This window comes from Sapajus apella, unplaced genomic scaffold, assembly GCF_009761245.1.
Source record: "Sapajus apella isolate SASKATOON/1434 unplaced genomic scaffold, GSC_monkey_1.0 scaffold29, whole genome shotgun sequence".
Classification (NCBI taxonomy): Eukaryota; Metazoa; Chordata; class Mammalia; order Primates; family Cebidae; genus Sapajus; species Sapajus apella.
The window spans coordinates 2,701,842-2,715,727 of record NW_022436969.1 but is presented as its reverse complement, the minus strand read 5'-3'; positions in this window follow the sequence as shown (position 1 = coordinate 2,715,727).

Genomic DNA, 13,886 nt, shown 5'->3' with positions numbered 1-13,886 from the left:
CAAAAATTCTCAGCAAAATATTTGTAAAACAAATCCAGCAGCACATCAGAATGCTTTTCCACCACAATCAAGTAGGCTGCATTCCTACGATGCAAGATTGATTCAACATATGCAAACAATAAATGTGATTCATCACATAAACAGAACTAAAAACAAACACCACCTGATTATCTCAATAGAGCCAGAAAAGGCCTTTGATAAAAGTCAACATCCTTTGTCTTAAAAACTCTCAGTAAACTAGCTATTGAAGAAACATACCTGAAAATAATGAGAGCCATTTATAAGAAACCCGCAGCCAATATCATATTAAATGGGTAACAGTTAGAAGCATTTCCGTTGAAAACTTGCATAAGGACCCTCTTCACCACTCCTATTCAATGTAGTATTGGAAGTTCTGACCAGGGCCTTAGGAAAGAGAAAGAAATAAAGGGCATCGAAATAGGAAGTGGGAGAGTCAATTATCCCTATTTATAGATGGCATGATCTTGTATTTGGACAACTCCATAGTTTTAGCTCAAGTGCTTCTTAAACTGATAAACAACTTTAGCAAAGTCTCGGGCTACCAAATCCATGTGCAAAAATCACTAGCATTTCTATACACCAACAACAGTCAAGCCAAGAGCCACATCAGGAACAAACTCTCATTCACAATTGTCATAAGAAGAATAAAATACCTAGGGATATGGCTCAATAGAGAGGTGAAAGATCTCTGCAAGGAGAACTACAAAGCACTGCCCAAAGAAATCAGAGATGATACAAACAAATGGAAAACCATTTGATGCTCATGCATAGGAAGAATGAATATCGTTAAGACGGCCATACTGCCCAAAGCAATTTATAAATTCAATGCTATTTCTATTAAACTACCACTGACATTCTTCACAGAATCAGAGAAAACTATTTTAAAATTTATATATAACCAAAAAAGAGCCTGAATAGCCAAAACAGTCTAAGCAAAGATAATAAAGCTGGAGGCATCATACTACCCAACTTCAAACTACACTGCAAGGCTATAATAACTAAACAGCATGTCACTGGTACAAAAACAGACAGACAAACCAATAGAACAGAATAGAGGACCCAGAAATATAACTGCACACTACACCTACAACTATCTGATCTTTGACAAACCTGAAAAAAACAAGGCAGAAAGGATTCTCTATTCAATTAATAGTGCTGGGAAAACTGGCTAGTCATGTGCAGAAGACTGAAACTAGACCCCTTTTTTATATCATATACAAAAATTAACTCAAATGGACTAAAGACTTAAATGTAAAACCCAAAACTATAAAAACCCTGGAAGACAACCTAGGCAGTACCATTCAGGATATAGGCAAAGGCAAAGATTTCATGATGAAAATGTCAAAAGCCATTACAACAAAAGCAAAAATTGACAAATGGTATCTAATTAAACAAAAGAGCTGCATAGCCAAAGAACCTAACAACAGAGTAATAGCCAACCTATAGAGTGGGAGAAAAATTTTGCAAACTATGCATCTGACAAATGTCTAATATCCAGCATCTATCTATAAGGAACTTTACAAGAAAGAAATTTTAGAAAGAAACACATTAAAAAAATGGACAAAGAATACGATAAGACACGGTCTCAAAAGAAAGCATACATGAGGCCAACAATTGTATGAAATAAAATGAAACATCACTGATCATTAGAGAAATGTAAATCAAAACCACAGTGAGATACAATATCATACCAGTCAGAATGACTATTATTAAAACATCAAAAAACAACAGATGCTATAGAGGTTGCAGAGAAAAGACAACACTTATACAATGCTGGTGGTAGTTTAAATTAGTTCAGCCATTGTGGAAGATGTTTTGGTAGTTCCTTAAAGACCTAAAGACATAAATATTATTTGACACAGCAATCCAATTACTGGATATATACCCAAAGGAATATAAATCATTTTATTATAAAGATAAATGAACGCATATGTTCATTGCAGTACTATTCATAAGAGCAAAGACATGGAATCAAGCTAAATGCCCATTAATGATAGACTGGTTAAAGAAAATGTCATACATTTATGCCATGGAATACTATGCAGTCATAAAAAGAATGAGATCATGTCCTATGCAGGGACGTGGATGGAGCTAAAGGCCATTATCCTTATCAAACTAACACAGGAACTGAAAACCAAATATCGCATGTTCTTACTTGTAAGAGGGAACTAAATGATGAGAACACTTGGACACATAGAGGGGAACAAAGCACAGGTGCCTTTCAGAGGGTAGACAGTGGGAGGAAGGAGAGGATCAGGAAAAATAACTAATGGATATTAGGCTTAATACCTAGCAGATAAAATAATCTGTACAACAAATCCCCATGACACAAATTACCTGTGTAACAAACTTGCACTTGTACCCCAAACTTAAAATGAAAGTTAAGAAAAATAAAATAGAAAAGTCTAGGTAAGTAGACAAAATTTCTTAAATAATACAATTAAAACATAAATCATTAGTGAAAAATACTAAATTTAACCTTTTAACATTAAAATATTTTCTCCTTCAAAGACATCCTTTAAATAAAAATAAGAACATTTTATAAAGAAAATATTATGTATATATTTCTGGCATTTATATGAATCCAGAATATTTAAGAAATTCTAACAATTCAATGGTAAGAAAAAATGCCACATCCAAAAATATAGACAAATAATTCCAACAGGTATTTTACAAAAGAAGGTATATAAATGGACAATAGGCACAGGGAAAGATATTCAGCATCATTAGCCATCAAGAAAATGCACACTGAAACCAAATGAGTTGCCACTATTTATCCATTAAAATGGTTCAAATCAAAATGACCAACGATAGCAAGCAAGGTCAAGGTGCAAAATAACTGGACCTCATATCCTGTTGATGGCAATGTAAAATGATACAATCTTTTTGGGAAACTTTCTTAAAAAGTTGAGTATTCTTAAAAAGTTTCTTAAAAAGTTGAGTATTCACTTACCATATGACTTAGTGGTGCCATTCCTAAGTATTACCAAAAAGAAATGAGAATATATATCCTCACAGAGATATGCATAGAATTTTAAAAATATAGCCCTAAACTAAATACATCTCAAATGCCCATCCACAAAGGAATGAATAAACAATGTATGGTGTAGCCATACAAATAAATATTTCTCCATAGTATAAAATAATAAGCATACTACTATGTGAATTTAAAAATCATTTCTCTAATTGAAAGCAGCCGGACAAAAGAGTACATGCTATTTTGTTCAATTTATGTAATTTACACAAAGATTCATGGTGGCTTTAAGTAAACCAGTGACTGGGTCCAGACACAGATGAATTTGCTCTTTAAAAGGAGCATGAAGAATCTTTTGTGAGAAATGAAAATGTTCTGTATCTTGTTTATTGTTGTGGTTTTATGACTATACACAATTCATAAGACTGATCAAATTGTGTTCCTTAAATGAATGCAACTTGAATCAATAATTGTTATTTATATAAAATTAATAAGATGCTTCAGATGAATAGAATGCTTTTCTATGAATGTATGATTTCACAGGAAGAAGCATAAAGAAGGTAAAAATAATTTATGGCTAGACACAGTGGCTCATTCCCGTAATCCCAGCACTTTGGGGGGCCAAGGCGGGTAGATCACCTGTGTTCAGGAGGGGTAGACCAGCCTGGCCAACATGGCGAAACCCCATCTTTACTAAAAATACACACACACACACACACACACACACACACACACACACAATAGCTGGGGTTGGTGGCAGGCACCTGTAATCCCAGCTACTCGGGAGGCTGAGGCGGGAGAATTGCTTGAACCCAGGGCCGGAGGTTGCATTGAGCCTAGATAGCTCTGCTTCACTATAGCCTGGGCAAAAGAGTGAGACTCCATTTCAATAATAGTAGTAATAATTCATTAAAAGGGTGTGTAAAGGAGCATTGGTTGAAAAGAGATATCACAGGAGAAATGTAGATATACTAAACTCCTGTTTTATGTCTTCTCCAATAATAATAATCCTACAAATGATAAACTAAATAAGTACCTTCAAGAGAAAATTCAATATTTAGGCATGTGAGGTTATAAAAAAAAAATAGCAGTTTAAAATAATTTCAAATCTTAAGACTCAGATACAATGGATCAAAATATACTGGAAGAATTCAAAGATGTAATGGAAAGTCAATATTTCTTAATCCTAGAGACTATTTGGAGAAAAGAAGGAAGAGGCAGAAAAATATATATGTATGAACTGACAATGTTAAACTGTTCATTAATCCTAAAAGAAGGAACAAGGATTCTGAAACTAGGGAAAAGTGAATTACACAAAAGGCTGGCCAATTTGAGAATAAATTACTGAAGTGATTATTTATAGTACATTAGAAAAGAGTATACAGAGTTCTTGGAGTCACTATTAATTCATTAAGAACAAGTTATGATGAATACAAATTTCATTTTTTAATTTGAATAGAAAATAACGCAAGTGCTTTAGGATATACATTTAAATAATAATACTTGAGTGTAGAAAATAAATATGGGTTAAATAATTATTATATTAGAAATAATACTTCAGGCCAATAAAGGCAATTCAACTTTCCATTAGACTGTAGTGTCTTTTGGTTGATTACCCAAGTGAGGTAAAAATATCAAAGGAGGTTTCTATGGCACACAGCAGAGAAAGGTTAAATATCAAATGTCAGTCATGGTTTTTTGAGGTTTTGCCTATAGATCTTTCAATGTATTCACAAGCAACTTCTTTACAATAATTTCAATTTAATTTTATGTCTCCTTGCTAATTTATACCAAAATGATAATACAATGATGATGTAATCAGTGAATACATAAATTTTATATTAAATTATGTTACTCAAATAAATATGAATCTTGAAATGTTTAATACCTTCTTTAGCAAAATAACATTTGATGTCATTTGGAGTTTCCCTATTTTTGTCCTCATAATAGTATTTGAAGGCTCCAAATTTAGAATATCATCTTTGAGTTTTTCTGATATAAAATCATAAGACTATTATTAACATAAATATTCAATATTATATATGAAATGTTCTATGTTCTTTTTAATACAAAATATTCTTTTTAATACAAAATATTTATATGTTGAAAATTAGGTTTTGCTTGGCAAAATAAGTTAACTTTAGAAGAGGAAGTAATTTTTATTTTGGACAAAAATATAAATTTTATGATTTTTTTAAGAATAAAAATCCAAAATCTAAAAAAGTCTTATAATAATACAAGAACCCATAGAGACATGCCATTTATATAAATACCTTTTCTCCTAATTGGTCACATATTTGAAAATGTCTATTGAAAATGAAAAGCAAAATGTAGATCGCATTCAATCTTTCATATGAAATTCACATTCTTATTTACTTAAATCAATTTACATTCTATTACAGGTGTTCAGTATAGACATCGTCAAGTTTTGATATAAGTTCTAAAAGACAATGGTATCGAAAGCAAGAAAAATAACCAAATGACACATAGAAATAATAGTCACAAATGTTTGTATATTTTCTTTACAGAATACTAGTACTTTTGTTAGCATTTACTATGCTAACAAGTTGTGTACTATCACAAGTCTGCTGGTGGTACATAGGTTTTGCTGTGTTGTTTAATTATAGATGTAACTTTATTTCTCATACATATCCTTGTATAATTCCATTAAATAATACAAAGATTTACAAGAGGCTATTTATCTATAACATGACTCTGATAACATTCTTTCATGTCACCACAGAAACCCAGATCACGGTCACACATTTCAACAAAGAGAGAAAGTACGAGAATATCAAGACTTTCATCTCTACTGTAACTCTTGTTTTATTTTGACATAAAAACAAACATTTACTTGATGTTACTGCTTTACTTACATCAGTTATATCTATAGCCCACCTTTATTCATGTTTTGCTCTACAAAAACATGTCTTGGCAATGTGCACATCAGCAAATGTAGTTGAGCCCAGCAACTGAGTTCAACAAATGTTTTGATTGTTCTTCTAAAAATAGGTGCTAGACAGATTCCTGTAATTCTAATTCTAATATATCATTATATTGCAAAAATTATGCTGACTCTGTCCCTGATAAATTTACTCTCTATAATTATTCAAAGCTATCAGATTAACAGTTTTCTAAAAAACTCTTCATCAACTATATCATCAAATAGATTAAATTCCTTTTTATTTCCCTTGGCAATAGTGTGTTATATAGGTCACAATAATGGGATAACCTTTATGATTCATTTGACTATGCCTCAAAATTAAAAAAACAGTGCAAATGTGGCTCATGTTCTACTTTGCTTCATATTTTAGGGAGGTTTGAATTTGTTAGAAGATCCTTTTAGCTGTTTGCTGTTTGAAGGCTAAAACATTAATCTTTCAACAGAACTAAAATTTTCTTACATGCATGTTCCCATTTGCTTTGTTTCCAGTGATACAAAAACCACTAAAAATTAGCAATTAAGAAAGGCCACAGGGCTGGGAGTAGTGGCTCACACCTGTAATCCCAGCACTTTGAGAGGCCTAGGTGGGTGGATCACTTGAGGCCAGGAGCTTGAGACCAGCTTGACCAAAATGGTGAAAACTGCCTCTACTGAAAATACAAAATTAGCCAGGCTTGGTGGGAAACACTTGTAATTCCAGGTACTTGGGAGGCTGAGGCAAGAAAATAGCTTGTACCTGGGAGGCAGAGGTTGTCGTAAGCCGAGATTGTGCCGTTGCACTCCAGCCTGGGCAACAAGAGCAAAGCTCCAACTCAAAAAAAAAAAAAAAAGAGAGAGAGAGAGGCTGCATATATAACATATAGTTTTTTCAATAATCCTAAAAAAAATTTGTTCATCTTGAATTTTGACATCAAACTCTGTGACCTAAAACTAAAATAATACTGAATCATACTCAAGTTCCTTGTGTCAGAATTTTTCAGTAAGGAAAATAATTGAATGTATACATACATTTTTGTGTGTTTCTTGCAACTTTAGCCATTTTCATCTAAACTATTCAGGCTACTTTTTCAGATGTACCATAGATTTTGTTAATTGTCACAAAATTATAAACAGTAAAGTGCACACATATTCAGAGTACAGTTTGATGTGTTTTGACCAAGTGTATACAGTCATTTAATCAATAGCCAATCAAAATACTGAACTCTGCTACCACATTAAACTGTTCCCTTCTGCCACTTTGAGATTAATTCTCATTCAGCTTTCTGCTCCAACTTCAGCCACTATTCTGATTTCTTGCCGCAAAGGTTAATTTTGCCCATTCTGTGACTTCATGTAAGTGGAATCATACAATATATACCGCTTTGCGTCCTGCTTTCTTTGCTCAACATGTTTTTGAGACTATCATGTCTATTATGTGGTATCTTCCTGTTGTCTAGTATGATTTTGTGTAAATACCCCACATTGTGTTTCCCCAGTCTTCTGTTACTTAACATTTGTGTTATTTCCATGTTTTCTCCCTGTTTCGGTTACTATGAATGAATATGCAATAAACATCCTTGTTAAAAGTTATTATGATAAATGTAAGCTTTAATTTACTTTGGAGGTTAAATAGCTGGGAATGTGTGCTGGCTACTGATTTATAACTCGGTTCCAAATTCACAAATGTAGCCCTCTTTGCGAAAATGGATCTTGGCCGTTTTCAAGTAGCACGATGTTAAAGTTTGTCAATAGAGGGCGCCAGGAACACACTGCAGGAGGAAAGGAGGGTTCCCTCTAGCAGGTTTCTACCTTGTGTATGACTTCTCCAGCCTTTACCTTCTACAACACATGGGGCTAACGCATCGAACTCCTGCCCTGCATGACAGGAAGCGGCACCCAATAACCAACACCGTTTCCTGGCCATTTTTTCCTGGGAAGTCTTGTAGGAGAGCACTTTCAATGAGACACCGCTCCAGGAACAGCTTTCCCCAGCACCCTTGAGGACAGACTGTAGACTAGCTCCAAGGAGTCCATTTCCAGCGGGCTTCACAGACACAGCAACCTCCGCTGTTCTGTGCTAGCCAGTGAGATTGGACTGCACCTTCTCCTGAGGTTCTTGAGTTCTCTAGCTTGGCACTTAAGGGAAGTGACTGCCTATTCTATGTGCTATTTTCGTATTCGTTGGAGTTCTCTTTACTTATAGTCTCTTGTTATACTTATTTATTTTTATATTAAACTTTCCCTATACAAATTGCTGATAGTTTCTTTCTTTTGATTGAAACAAGACTGAGAGTGGAATTGCTGGATCATGGTCAGTGCATACTTAACAAACACATTGTGTCATTTTATACTCCTACCAAAATTATAGACGCTTCCTGGATACTTCATACTTCTCTAGCATTAGATATTATGCTGTTTTTACATTTTTTTTAACCGTTCTAACGTGTGCGTGATAGTTTCTGTGGCTTTTGATTTGCAAATCCCTGAAGACCAATAACTGTTAAGCATCTTTTCAAGTGCCTGTTGGCCATTTACATATTTTGTGAAATGCCTTTCTAAATCTTTTGCCCATTTTTTAAAAAAGGTTATCTTTTTATCTCCGGTTTAAAAAAGTGTTTATATATTTAGGATACATGTCTACTGTCCGATAAATGCATTCCAAATATATTTGTCTCTACTCTGTTTCCTACTTTTTTCCCCTTAGCTTTGTCATTCGAGGAGCAGAAGTTTTTAATATTGATAAAGACCAGTTTACAATTTTTCAAATTTTAATACTACCTAAGATTAATCAAACTAATTAATCCACCTCAAATTAATGTTTGTGTCCAGTGTAACAGTCAAGGTTCATTTTCTTCCCCATCTTGCTATAGGATTGATTCAGCACCATATAATGAAAAAATTTGCCTTCTTTCACTGAATTACATAGAAATCTTTTAATTTCTTTTCTTCCTTGTTGCTGTTAACTATGGCCAGGAGTGCAATGTTGAGTACAAGTCAAAGGACTGGATGTTTTGCTCTTGTTTCAGTCATAGAGTAAAAGCATTTCGTATCTTACCAATAAGTGGTTTTCTTTTTACAGCTTTAATGAGGTGTGAATGACATACAATGAACTATGCATGATAAAATGTACAATTCGATAAATTTTGACATATATACAGTTGTGAAGTCCTCGCCACAATCTGTGTGAAAAGCATATTCATCTCTCTCAAAAGTTTCCTCATGGAAACCATCCCTCTTACCCCTCCTGACTTAGGGGTAAACCCTAAGCAGCCAACCATCGTTGTTGGTTTGTGTTTTCTAGAATTTTATGTAAATGGAATAATAATACCTGTGATCTCTTTTGTTAGGCTTCTACCACTTAACGTAGTTAAAGATCCATCCACATTATTGCACATATCAGTTGTTCATTTTGTTTTATTGCTGAGTATATTCTTTTGTATGGATTATAACATAATACTTCTTATGCATTTATTTGTTGATAGATATATGGATTGTTTTCCATTTTTTTCTACTATAAATAAAGCTGCTATGAGCATTCATGTGTAGGTTTCTGTGTGGACGTACGGTTTCATTTTTCTTGAGTAAATGCCTAGCAGCTAAATGGCTAAGTCATAGGCTAGGGTTTAACTGAGCATGTTAAGAAACTCCCAAACTGTTTTTCAAAGTGGTTATACGTTTTATATTACCACCAGCAAAGCATAAGAGAATTCCATTTGCACTACATCCCTGACAATCTTCACTGATGAGTCTTTTAAATCTTAGCCATTCTAATTGGTGTGTATTGGTAGCTCATAGTGGCATTAATTTGCATTTCTCTACTGACTAGTGAGATTGAACATCTTTTCATATGCTAATTTGCCACCCATATATTGTCTTGGATGACTTGTCTTTAATCTTTTGTCTGTTCTTTAAAAAGTGTTCATTTTCTTATTATTGCTTTTTCTGAGCTCAGACATGTCTTTTCTCACAGGTGTGATTTGCCAGTGTTTTCACCAATCTATGTCTTGTTTGTTAATGCTCTCAGAAGTTTCTTCTGAAGAGCATACATTCTTAATGCAGTAGAGCATCATTTTTTTCTTTTGTATCCTGTGTTGTTGGTGTTTATCTCAGACAACTTTGTATAAGTCAGAAGTGGTGTAATTATGGATGTTATATTTGCATTAAGATTTATATTTAGTTAATTTTTCTATGTATTGTGAGCTACAGGTGGAAGTACATTTGAGGGCAAATGGATATCCAATTTTTCTAGAATCATCAGTTGAAAAGATTGCCTTTATTTCACTGAGATGCCTGTTTCTTTATTTTAAAAAATTATCTAACCATTTATGTGAGGGCTGATCTCTGGATTCTTAGTAATTTCAAAAGATGCAGAAACATCACAGTCAGTAAAAATTAACATCCAGCTATGACTTTAAAAATTAATAAATATGTCTAGAAAAAATTATATTCAACTTGATAAAGGACAGCCACAAAAATTTATATATACATTATAAGTAAGGGTGAAATATATTTTTAAATTCTCTTTATATTCATGAAAAATCAAGAAAGATTGCTATCTAATGAGTATAGTAAAACAAGACAATAATAAAATTACATGATTATAAAGGAAAATAAAACTCTCATTATTCAAAGATATCATTATGTATATAAGAAACTGGCAGTGATTTACAGATAAATCATTAAAATTTACATATTTAGCCAAATCATCAATGCATAGTTAATTTAAAAATTATTGTTTTTCTTTATATCAGAGAAATCAAACAGAATGTGTCACTGAAAAAAATCATATTACTGATATTCCTCAACTAGAATCTCAGAAAGTATGTACTCAAAGCCCAAATGAAGAAAATGGAAATATTTAAATAAATGGAAATATGAACCAGGTGCATAAAGAGAAAAAAGAATATCATGAAATTGTAAATGCTTTACAAATTGATTTATGTATTAACTTTAATAAAAATTTCAAAATATTTTAAAAGAAATTGAAATGAAATTTAATAATTTAACAATTTATATGTAAGAACAAATGATACAGAATAGCATATATGCTCTTGAGAAAGAAAAAAGGTCAGTACCATATCATACCAAATATCCAAACCTATTAAGTGAGATTGACTAGAAAATTGTGCACTGGGGTAAAACAAGACAAATTGATCAATGAGAAAGTAGAGTGCAAGGAAATGTATTCATATATATTTGGACAATTTAGATTTGACAAAGATGGTAATGAAGATTAGTTGTAGAACTGATGAACTATTAAATAAATGGTGCTGGTAAAACTGATTATTTATATGACAAATTATATTATAGCGCTATATCATCCTTCTTTTATTATCCATTTCCAAAAGAACTAAAGATTCTCTTGTGAAATGTGTAACTTTAATGGCTTCATAAGACAACACAGTAGACTGTATAATCTTGGAATGGAAAAATGATTTTATCAAACCAAAGACAAAGGGCATAAAACATAAGTTAAAATTGTTAACATTTCACTTACATTAAAATTACTAGCCGGGCCCTGTGGCTCATGCTTGTAATCCCAGCACTTAGGGAGGCAGAGGTGGGCAGATCACAAGGTCAGGAGTTCAAGACCAGCCTTGCCACTATGGTGAAATCCATCTCTACTAAAAATACAAAAATTAGCCGGGCATGGTGGTGCATGCCTGTAGTCCCAGCTACTCGGGAGAGGCAGAAGCATTGCTTCGGAGGTTGCAGTGAGCCAAGATCTTACCATGGCACTCCAGCCTGGGTGACAAGAGTGAAATTCCATCTCAAAAAGAAAAAAAAAAATTACTGATATCTATTAATCAGTAGATCAAAAGGTGATCAAAAAGTGAAAGAAGATATTTGTAATACACAAATGTGTTTGTGTGTGTGTGTGCTACATACACACATATAAGTATATTTTTATAATAGCTTATTATAGAATATTTTAAAAGAGTGTATAAAAAATGATTAACAAAAAGATAAATAATTTCAAAAATTTGAACAGATCCTTCTAATAAAAGGATATATGAATAGCCCCCATGAAAAATGAAAAAAATATTTAACTGACAAAGTAGAAGTTAACTATAGTAAAATATAATTTCATCATCAGTTTAACAAAAAATAACATGTCAAGAAATAGAAAGTGTTGGTGAGCATGTAAGCAACAAGAACTCTGCTGGTGGGAATATAAATGAGCACAATCACTTTGAAAAATAACTTAACATCATCTAGGAAAGCTAAAGATGGGCATACACTATGATCCAGCAGTCCACCCTAAGCATTTACCTAGGAAAAAACTTCCAAATATATACCAGAAGATATGCTCAAGAATATTTATAACAGCTTTCATTGTTAAAACAAAGCAAAACCAAAACCTTGAATACAGCATAATCAATGGGAGAATAAATATATTTTACAGTAATACTAAATGCTGTGTAATAATGAAAATAAAATATATGCATTTGTAGAAATCAAGATGGATAACTCTCAGGAATACCAAATGGAGTGAAAATGGAAGTCCTTAACATGTGAAGCTGATACCATTTATATAAATTTGAAAATAATGGAAAACTGAATACATTACTGAATATAGTCATATGAAGTGAACCCCACAAAGTAGAAATGAAAGGAATAAAAAACACAAAGGCAAGGATTGCGTATGTTTTGAATGGAAAGGTATAAAGCTTTAATCACACCTAAATTTATATTTCTTAGACTATAGTGAATATGTTAATGTACACTCCACCTTTATGCATTTCACCCTACACATGTGTTATAAATATTCTATGAATTTAATATGTAATGTGTTTTTAATTTATAATCTATATTTAATGTATTACAGAAATAAATGAAATAAAAACAATGGAATAATATTTTCAAGGAAAATTTAAAAAGAGATTATCATTATGTGCCTAAAGTACTATGTAAATATGAAGACTGAATAAATACTCTTTGAGTAAAAAAGCTTTAGAATTTTGTCACAAAATATTTGTTTTTAAAAGTAGCAATGAGAAAATATCAGCAAAAAGAAATAATCCACACAGGGAAAATTGAGCAGTGTACATTAAGTTTAAATTGAAACAGTAAAATTTGTGGTAAAATTAATAAAGCAGAAGTATGTAAATAAAATAAGTAATTTTGAAGCTCTCAACATGAAGTGAAATAAATGACAAGTTGGAAATATAATGAACAATTATTTTAAAATATGCAAAACACTACTAAAACGTGTGTTTTTCAAGTGTTAACACATATTGTAAAAAATGTATGTAAGACTGAATCAACGGATTTATTAGCATGGATATCTGTTAAAATAAAAAACAAGAGGAGAGAGATGAACCATAAAGCTGGTGGCAAAGCAACACAGGGATAGAGGATAGAGAGAAGCAAAGAAGAAGCCTCTTGCCTATCCATGAAGATGGACAATGTGATTAACTCAGCCATGTGTATCTTAGGTTAGAAAGATTCAATGTAGCACTATACCTATGAAGAAGTACAGTGAATTAAGTAATATAATGACTTCAATTCTGAATAAATCATTTTTAAAAAATGAATAAAAACAATGCCACTTAATGTTTGGAAATAAAGTGGTTAACTTTAGATTTTATTAAAAATGTACAGTTAAATTGCATATTAAAATAATAAGTCAACTCAGGGTCAGGGATGGAAAGTGGAGGATGTTCCTTCAAGGGGTAATGTAACACAAGAGACTTATGTTAATGCAGTAAATTATCTTTAGTGTAGCTCCAAAGGACTGAATGTGTAGAAGTACAAACACACATGCACACACACACGCATGCACACACACACATACATACACGAGTGCATGTATATTTTAATGAACTGTAGATTGTGCTAATGTCAGTCTCCTGGGTTTGATATTGTACTGCGTAGATGTGTCAGGTGTGAGCATTGGAAGATACAAGAAGGAAAGCTCATAGAACTTTCCTGTACATTTCTTTGCAATTTCCTGTGAATCTGTAG